The sequence below is a fragment of the Corvus kubaryi genome, unplaced genomic scaffold (genome assembly GCF_017639235.1).
Source record: "Corvus kubaryi isolate FWS band 111438036 unplaced genomic scaffold, C.kubaryi_AGA036_p1.0 split1-65, whole genome shotgun sequence".
Taxonomy (NCBI): Eukaryota; Metazoa; Chordata; class Aves; order Passeriformes; family Corvidae; genus Corvus; species Corvus kubaryi.
The window spans coordinates 5,376,533-5,385,919 of NW_024582080.1; the positions used below are offsets into that span (position 1 = coordinate 5,376,533).

Genomic DNA, 9,387 nt, shown 5'->3' on the forward strand with positions numbered 1-9,387 from the left:
TGGGGAGATCTCGCAAGGCCTCCCGAAGGGACCGGGTGGAGCCCCCCGGGCGCCCGCCCGGCCGCGCCCCGCCGCCCCAGGGCGCCCCGTGCGGGAGGGGCGGGTGGTGCCGCTGCACCGCGGGGGCCGCAGGTGACGGGGAGGTGCCGCCTCCTGGCCGCCCCCGGGGCCCCGCGGGTCACGGCCCTGCGCTGCCCTCGACCGGCCGGGCAGAGCCGTGCGGCGCCCCTCGGGCCGCTCCCGCACCTTCCAGCCTGTGTGCTGTCTGCCTTGCCTTTTTCGCCCGGGCCCCACGCTGTGTGTGAGGAAAGTGACCGTGCACTGAAACGAATTGCCCGGGGAGGTTGCGGAGTCTCCCTCAAAGTGTGTCTATACAGTCCTGTGCAATGTGGTCTAGGATGGCCTTGCTTGAGTAGTGAGGTTGGACCACCGTGGTCCCTTCCAACCTGACACATTCTGTGATTCTGTGAAAGTGTTAGGGTAGGGACCTTTTGGGTGGGTTTCCTTAGCAGCTCCAGCCTTAGAGAGTGGTGAGGTTGGAGTGAGGGTGTCAGGGAGTGTGCCTTGCTCCTGAGCTGGGGTCCCCTTTGGCATGGGGAGGGACAGGAGAAACCTTGGGGTTTCAGCCAGTCTGAGAACTCATGTGCTGCTTGTTCAAGGAAAGGGATATATTCCCAGAGTTCTTGTTAATCTTCTTGCTTCGTGGTGGTCTTACATGCAGCGATGTCCAGTCAACAGCAGTTTTACCAAGCCCCTTGGTTGCAGCAATGCTCATGGCAATGAGCATTTTTGTCAAGCCTCTCCAGTACTAGAGAAACAGAAGTTCGTCTGATGCTTTGAGGGTACTCAAATTATTTTAATAGTTGTTGTATGTGTTGAATAAAGTTGTATATATTTGTTCTAGGTGTGCTGGGGTTAATCCATACCTGTCAAAAAAGACGTTCTTGGCTTCATAGTGACTCTCATCACAGAGTTTAATTTTGCAACAAAGCTTGGCCCCTGGTCGTAGAATACCGTTCATCCTGACTCTCTGTAGCCCCAGACTTGGGGTTTTGGCTGAATAGCTCGTCCTCCTTATATCCATCTTTAGGTAATAAATTGCATAAACACGATGAATCAGCAGAACTGGATCAGTAAATCCTCCTAGATTACAGCAGCTGCTGTAAGCTCCACCAAAAGAAAGAGAATACCTCAGCTCTGTACTAAGATGCATTTGCTCTATGTACTTGGAGATACAGTATGATACCTTTACTTTTTGGCAAAGTTCATAAGTGCTTGTTAGTATGTATAACCTGGATACATAGACATGACTAAAACAGTGGCTAGCTGTGAAACACAGAGCCAACATTATTTCAGAAAGCTTCAAAAGATGGGAAGAAAACCCAAAAGGTCATTTATGGGAGATAAAAAAGCACAAAGTTTTCTTGGAAGAAATTCCTTTACAATTTGCACCAGCCACAAGCAGTCATGTATGATTCGCAGTAAAGGTGTACTTTAATTTTTTATATTCATGGAGGTGCCAAAGGTTCTATTCTCACCAGCCCCATAGCAGAATTAGCAAAGCTGAATACACACTCACTTAGCTGCTCTCAGGAATACATGACCTCTTTTGCAAAACTGAAACCTAAGCCTAGAATTCTGTAACAGTCTCTAAAAATTGTAACACCTTTAGGAGCTAACCCACGACAGTCAGTTCTCTTCATTATTCTCACATCTACATCTATATGGTGAGACATGTTGCTACAAATAGTATTGTTGGTTGAAAGCTTCATGTAGGCTGGTGGGTTGACTGGTTTCTTGTTCTGATTCATCTCTTGGTTACTGCCTGTCCTTGGCAAATGGGTAGGAGGCTAAATTATAATTGCTTTTCTACTGGTAAGTATATTAAATTGGATTTCTATTGACTTACTGACTTTCACAAATCCCGAAATAACTTGGAAGCTTTGAGATGCATTGTTAAATTTGCCTAAAATTTCTCAGTGACTTGTTCATCCTTGTGGTGGAACAGATGAACTAATAGCACATAACCACACAAATGTTCTTTCTCTCGAAAAGCAGGATAACAAAATATGGTTTAATATGGTTTATTTTCCATTCCACACTTCATGCTACTATTCATGGAAGATTCCATCATTTGCCCATGTCCCCAACTGCTGCAGTAATTCCTGACTACAGCTGTTCCTTATACAACTATCAGTGCATTCCTCCACATTGAGTTTCTGATAAAGCTGCAGTCCTGAGTTTCTTTAAAAGTGTATTAGTCAAATCCTTTATTATATAATACCCAGTTTGAACTAGTTAACATTTCCACTGCTGAAATCATATAATATAGTATATGTAGTATTAGGGGGAAAAAAATCATTAAAAGAAGGTTAATTCCCAACAATATGTTTAATAGGAGAGACTTCCTTTAGTTCTTAAACTCATGTTTGATTTTACAAATAAATTTTGACAAAATTATGTTCTCTTTATTTTTATAAGCTGGAGCGTTGTAAAGAAGTAGCTGTCTTCTCTAATCAACAGTGTTTGTTTCTGACAAGCAAACTTTCATTGAGGTGAGCCATTCATCAACTCATGTGAACATTATTGTAGCACTGTCACTCTGAAAGAAAAACAAATTTGAAACGTTAATCTCAGCCCTTTAGTAATTGCAGCTCTGGTGTTCATTTGCTTCCATTCTAACACCTCATCAGACTGAAAATTAAAGTAAAAGTACATGCACAAGAAATGCTATAGAACATGATTCAGATCTTTCCTTTAAAAATATTGTTTGTCTCATCTTCTTGATATTGACATATTCATTCCAAAGACTGTGAATTTCTCAGTGGCAATTTCATTCATGAGATGTTTAGTTGGATCTCAGTCCAGCAAGGTGCTCTGCATTAGCAAATCATAGTATTTGCATAACTGTAGCCATTTCTAGGTCAGGATGCAAGATCAGCCGTTGACACAGGCCCAGACTAGGTGTGGCAGGAGTGAAAGGATGCTATGCACTTCTTCATCCTTCACAAAAACAGGACTGATGACAGGATCCAATCCTGTCTGTTTCTGTACCTTTTACAACACTTGTTTCCCACAGAAATGAGAGAAAGCAATCCCTTTGTTTCCAGAGCATACTTTTCCCTCAGCTGTAATTGTTGACGGGAGGGAATTTTTCTTCCTATTATATTCTTCAAATTTTCTCAGATTCCATTCTCCATAAATGCCAGAAGGTGGTCCCAAATATAATATCAAAAAACAAAGAAAAAGGCCTTTATCCATGTTATTATGTCTGCCACAAGCATATGGGGAAGAAAATAAAACTGACAAAGTTTAAAGTTTTAGCTCAATTTTTATTTCAGTTCTAAAATAAATTCTAGCAATACTACTTCATTTTTGGGGTAAAAAGATTATGTAATCATTCAACTGTGAAAGCTTGAAAGAACATGCTTTAGAAGACAGACTCTTGGCTACAAAACATGGAACTATTTCAGTAAATAGGGATTGCTCTGTACAGGCATATGTTTACACTGACTCTTATAAGTGTTTTTTTTTAAATAATGAAATTATATAGATCAGAGCTGAACCATGATTGAAAGAAGAGAATTTTCATTTGTCTGCAACTGTGGCATCAAAATACTGCTTGCTTTACCATGTCCATATGAGGACTCCTGTTGTGTTTAATTAGATTATTCTCATGAGTAAGGATAATGTGATTTGTTCCTGTGCCAGGATCAGGAAGTGCTATTAGCCCCTTTCTCTTGAAAACCAGGATTTCTTGTAAGTTCAAAAAAAAAAAAAAACCCTGGCAAATGTAAAGAGAAACGTCATCACAGCATCTAAATTTTCCCTGCTATGCATATGGATTGCACCAGATAGAATCATGGAATGGTTTGGGTTGGAAGGGACTGTGGGGCCCATTAGCTTGTGGCACAATGGACAAAGAAAGCTCTTGGTCAGACAGTCTCTGGTGCCAGAGAGTTAGTAGTCGTGGCGAGGGAAAGAAGCCTCTCCCAGGATGCCTTGTTCTGTTATGGTAATGTACCCCAGTTGGCTGTTGGCCCTTCGCCTTTTCCACTCCCTCAGAGCTTCCTCATTGGTCCTTGTTCCTTTGTCCTGCCTTTTCCCTGCCACCAGATAAAACCCTAAGTTCACAGATGTTCTCATCTTTGCCTCTGGACCTTTCTACGGTGTAGGGGCGGTAAATGCTCCTGTGGGAACCCACGCAAAGAGCCTTCCTGCCTCTTTGCTGCCGACAATATTACTGAAGCTGTCCATGCGTTTGTGCATGCACACGTGTGACCCCACAGAGCTGGACAGAGACAGTAACAAGGGACCTTAAAGATCATTTACTTCCAAGCCCCTTCCATAGACAGGAATACCACTCACTACACCAGGTTGCCCAGGATCTCACCCAACCTGGCTTTGAACATTTACAGGGATGGGGCATCCACAATTTCTCTGGGCAATTCATTTCACTGTCTCACCAGCCTCACAGTGGATTTCCTTCCTAATATCTAATCTGAACCTACCCTCTTTCAGGTTAAAGCCATTCCACCTTGTCCTATAATTAGATGCCCTTTTGAATTGTCCCTCTCTGGCCTTCCTGTAGGCCCCCTTAAGGTTTTGGAAAGTGCTGTAAGGTCTCCCTGGAGCTTTCTCTTCTCCAGGCTGAGTGACCCCAACTCCCTCAACTTGTTGTCACAGGAGAGGTGCTCCAGTCATTTGATCATCCATGTCCTTCTTGTGTTTGGGGCACCAGAGGTGGATACAGTACTGCATATATGATCTCACCCAAGCAGAGCGGAGGTGGAGAGTCCTCTCGCTTGACCTACTGGCCACGCTGCTTTGGACACAGCCCAGGATATGTTTGGCTTTCTGGGCTGTGGGTGCACATTGCTGACTCATGTGCAACCTTTCATCCACCAGCAACCCCAAGCCCTTCTCCTCAGAGCTGTCCCAAATCCATTCTCTCCTCAGCCTGTATTTGTGCTTGGTATTGCCGAGTCAGGTGCAGGACCTTGCACTTGGCCTTGTTGAACTTCACATGGGAGGCACAGGCCCACCCCTCAAGCCTGTCAAGGTCCCTCTGGATGGCTTCCCTTCCCTTCAGCATGTCAATCACATCACATAGCTCAGAGATGTTTCATTCACTGTTTTTAACTTCCACATGACAGGGTGCACTAAAGCAGAAGTAAAATAAACTAGTTTAATTTTTTGCTACTCTAACTGTAAATAACTTCTACATGCTTTTTCTATAATTTCTTACTTTAGTCTTGAAAGAGAGCAATATTAAAAAAAATACCTTGTAGGTATTTTTTGAGGCAAGTTGTTACATCCTGTGCAATTTCAGAAACGCTGTAACAGACCTTCCATGTGAGATTCTCTACATTTCAATCACGGTGAAGCAGATGAAGACAGTATGACTTCAAGAAGTTATTTTGTTTTTATTGAAATAGGTTATCCAAATAATTCGGCTGAAATTTTTTAAAATATAGGTATTATCTATAAGAAATTTGTATTAATTTGTATTAGTCTCTCTGATTTTAACACTCAGAGTACAAAAAATAAAATAGACATTATGTTTGTTCTCATGGTTATAAATTCTACTGAGAAGAATTCATTAAACATAAGCTTTTAGAGTAAAAAGAGGTAATAGTCTGAGAAGTAGTTGAACAGTAACCAGATGAACATAAAACAGAACTTTTACTTTTAAATGACAATATGTATTCAGTTTTTCTTTTTCTTTACTTAACTGCTTTTATTAGGGTGTAATCATAATAAAAGTTGCAGAGATGTAAATAGCAGGATTTGTATGTTTGATTACAGAAAACATAGTAGCATGATTTGTTGCAGTAATGCATAGCTTAGGTTCTTGGCTTTGAAAGAGTTTATTCTGTGATTGTTTCACAAATCATGCTTTGAAACTACGAGTTTGAGCTGCTTATTCCGTTTGGACATTTTATTCTCACCTTTCTTATATTTTGCAAGAGTAACCATGACAGCCTTTTTAGTAGTGAAATTAATACAATTTTTGGTATTGATGTTATTATTAAATAAATTATTATGAAGGCCAATTATTAATATTGACCTCTTTGTTGGTTCTCCATAACTGATTTTTCATTTCATTGATATTGATATCTCGACTCCTTGATCTGTAGATGCCTCAATCTATGTTGTTGGCTCTTGCATGATGGGAATGTGGTAACATGAGGGCACATAAAGATTTATTTTCTAGACAACATTTAGGATCTTAAGAAAAGTCCTTCTGGTCTCCTCTCCTCCTCTTATATTCTCTACTCTTTGTCAAGCACTCATGCTGCCAGCTAGCTTTAAGAATTACCCTTCAATGATTATCACTGTGGCCAAATCCCAGAGAAGTCAGTCCATGCTGCCATTGTTAGTACAAGACACTTTTTACAACTAGATTTCTATGAGCTTTTTTCAGCATAAAATATTAAAAAAAAAATAAAATTCTAAACTCTAATTAGGGTTAAAAACATGTAAATTATTGTTACTTCTGACATGCTTCTTTTAGTGTGTTTCTAGACAATAACTGATGATGGAAATTAACTTTTGGTGGAAACACTGCCATAACACAATAAACTAATTGTTGCTATGAAACATATATTTCTTGAAGAAAAAGACCTAAATCATCAACAAATTATGTTTATTTTATGTGGTCTGCATGCTTTCACTTTAGCTACTTGAAACCAGAGAAACGCTTAGACAGAAAGGATGTTGGTCACACACTTTGTCTGTATGCTGCAGTATGAACAACGGCAGGAGACAAAAAGGATCACAAGCTCTTGTATGTTATTAGAAAAATTAAATTATACCTTTAAGGACTTAACATTTATAATACACCAAGGAGGAGAGATCAACGGAAGGTTTAAAATTGATAGGCTAGTTTATCTCAACCAAGTATATGCAACTGATGGCCTAATTTTATTATCAGGGAACACTCAACAGTTATTGATATATCATTGATATTATCAACAGGAACCTACAGTAACTATGAGTATTATTTGACATTATTTCACACTCTACTCAGCACTTGTCAGGATGCAGTCAGAGTCCCATTCTAGGCACCACAATTCAAGAAAAATATGGACAGACTGAAAAGGGTCCAAACCAGGGCTGCAAAGGTGATGACAGGCTGGAGAACACACCCTACAAGAAAAGGCTGAAGGAGTTACATATTTTTTCTGTGGAGAAGAAAATGCTCAGGGGGGACCTCATCACAGTATTCTAGTACTTAAAGAGCATCTACAAAGACAGAGACTCCTTCACCAGGAGTCACATGGAGAAGACAAGTGGGAGTGGGTACAAGTTGTACTGGGAAAGTTGACATAAGAAATGAATGTTTTTCATTGAGAACACTGATTAGGTGGAACAACAGCCCCAGGGATGTGGTAGAATCCCCATCACTAGAGGTTTTCAAGATGCAATCGGACAGGGTGCTAAATAATCTCATCTAGGCTCTCTTTCCCATGAAAAGCAGGACCAGATCATCTGTGGACATCCCATTCAACCTGGGCTATTCTGTGATTTAATATTTCTATGATTATCTTCCCATTTTATGTATTTAGCTATTATATCTGTAACTCTGGAAATAGTTTATTAAAAAAAACCAACAAAACACCTAGTAAACATGTTTGTTATATTCCTACAAAGCAACTGATTTCTGAGAAGTTTTCTGAATGAAAGGCATGCAGGATTTATCCAAAGGAATTTATCTAGTTTTTTGTTTGCTTTCACTAAAATGAAAAGAAGGTGTTATTCAGGATAGTTCTTTTGTTTTCTGACATTACTGCCAAAAAAAAAAATCCCAAAAAGCACCACCACCAAAAGGAAAGCCATCTATAAGTTAGAAAAGAAAGAGCTGTGAAACACTTCTTCCTCAATTTCCAAGCATTATTTATTTTTCCTTGCTTTAGGATTACCTTTCTGGATATTTTATTGATAATGGCTTAATGATTTACGTCTATGACTGTAAAAGAAGGGATGTGATACCTGGGAAAAGGATGCATTTCTGGATGTTTACAGTTTCACCAAGAAAGTAAGTCAAAATTATTACCCTGTCATCAGAATCCCAATAAGGCTTAAAGTCATGATCTTGTGTTAGTTGTCCAGCATCTTTCCTGATGTCTTATTTTATTTATTATTATTTCTCATGTCTTGCAGATTACAACTTTTAAAGAAAAAATGCCAGTATTGTTTGCTTTTATTGCTGCAACATGACACTGTTGACTCTTCCTCAGCTTGTGATCCTCTGTTGCCCCTGAATCATGTTCTGCAAAAGTACAAACAAGCTGGATGCGCCACATCCTGTATTTGTGCAATTTAGTATGTCTACTAAAAGTAATGCCCTACACTTGTGACTGTTCAGTAACATCCTGTTTTTCTCAGACCATTCCTACAGTTTGTCAGGATCATTTTGTATTCTAATCTTGTCCTCCAATGTACACAGTTGCTTCCAGCCTAGTATTGTTTGCAGATTTAATAAGCACACACTGCATTCCATCATCTAGATCATTAATGACATTATTATATAGTATCAAACCTTGGTCACCCCTGCAGAAGCACACATGGCACTGTTTTCCATGTGGACAGTGAGACACTGATATCTATTCTTCGTTGTAGTGAACAGTATTTAAAGGCTTATTACAACCTTATAATAAAAAATTACATACAGATCATGATTCCAAGTCTTGTTTTCAAAATACATTCTAAGACATTCCTAGAATCTGAGCTGACAATGAGGTGCATGACATAGATTTAGGCTGTCAGGGTCCTTGGAAGTTGACCTGATCTAAATCTCCCTTCTCTGACCTCTCCAGTCCTCAACACTGTGAGTAACGTAGGTTGCTGAAGAACTTTTATCCAGTCAAATTTTGTATCTCTTCAGAGTTGAATTTTCTCTGGGAATCTTCTTCGACTGTTAGGCCATACTCATGGTTACTTTTTTCTCCTTGTACTTATCAGGAATTTGCTCTCCCACAATTTTTGTTCATTGCATCTCCTATTTTCATTGTGTAAATCCAAGCAGCCTGGCCCCATCTACTCTGTTTCCACCTACTGCGTAGTTGAAGACAGCAATTAGCTGTCACCCAGCCTTCTTTTATTACAAATTAATAAACACAGCACTCTCAACCTCTATTTATATGTCACGTGCTTTCATTTCCTAACTATTTTGATGGCCTCTGATGGACTCTGCCAGTTTGTCAATGTGTTTGTTATACTGTGGACACCCAAACTTGACACAACTCTCCAAATGCAGTCATCCAAGTGCCAGGGGGAGGAGAGTAAGCACTTCAACTAACCTACTGGTGGCTATGTTCTTACTAATGCAGCCCTATTTGTGTTTAAGCTTGCATTGCTGCAGAACTGCACTGCTTATTCACA

At 40.0% G+C, this 9,387-nt stretch overlaps 1 long non-coding RNA gene across 1 annotated transcript; it reads left to right on the plus strand.

Moving 5' to 3' along the window:
- The first annotated feature begins 1,480 nt into the window (after nucleotides 1–1,480).
- LOC121658007 lies at nucleotides 1,481–9,141 on the plus strand. Its single transcript, XR_006013822.1, has 3 exons — nucleotides 1,481–2,555; nucleotides 7,920–8,041; nucleotides 8,167–9,141. It is a non-coding gene; the product is annotated as an uncharacterized LOC121658007 (long non-coding RNA).
- The last annotated feature ends 246 nt before the right edge of the window (nucleotides 9,142–9,387 follow it).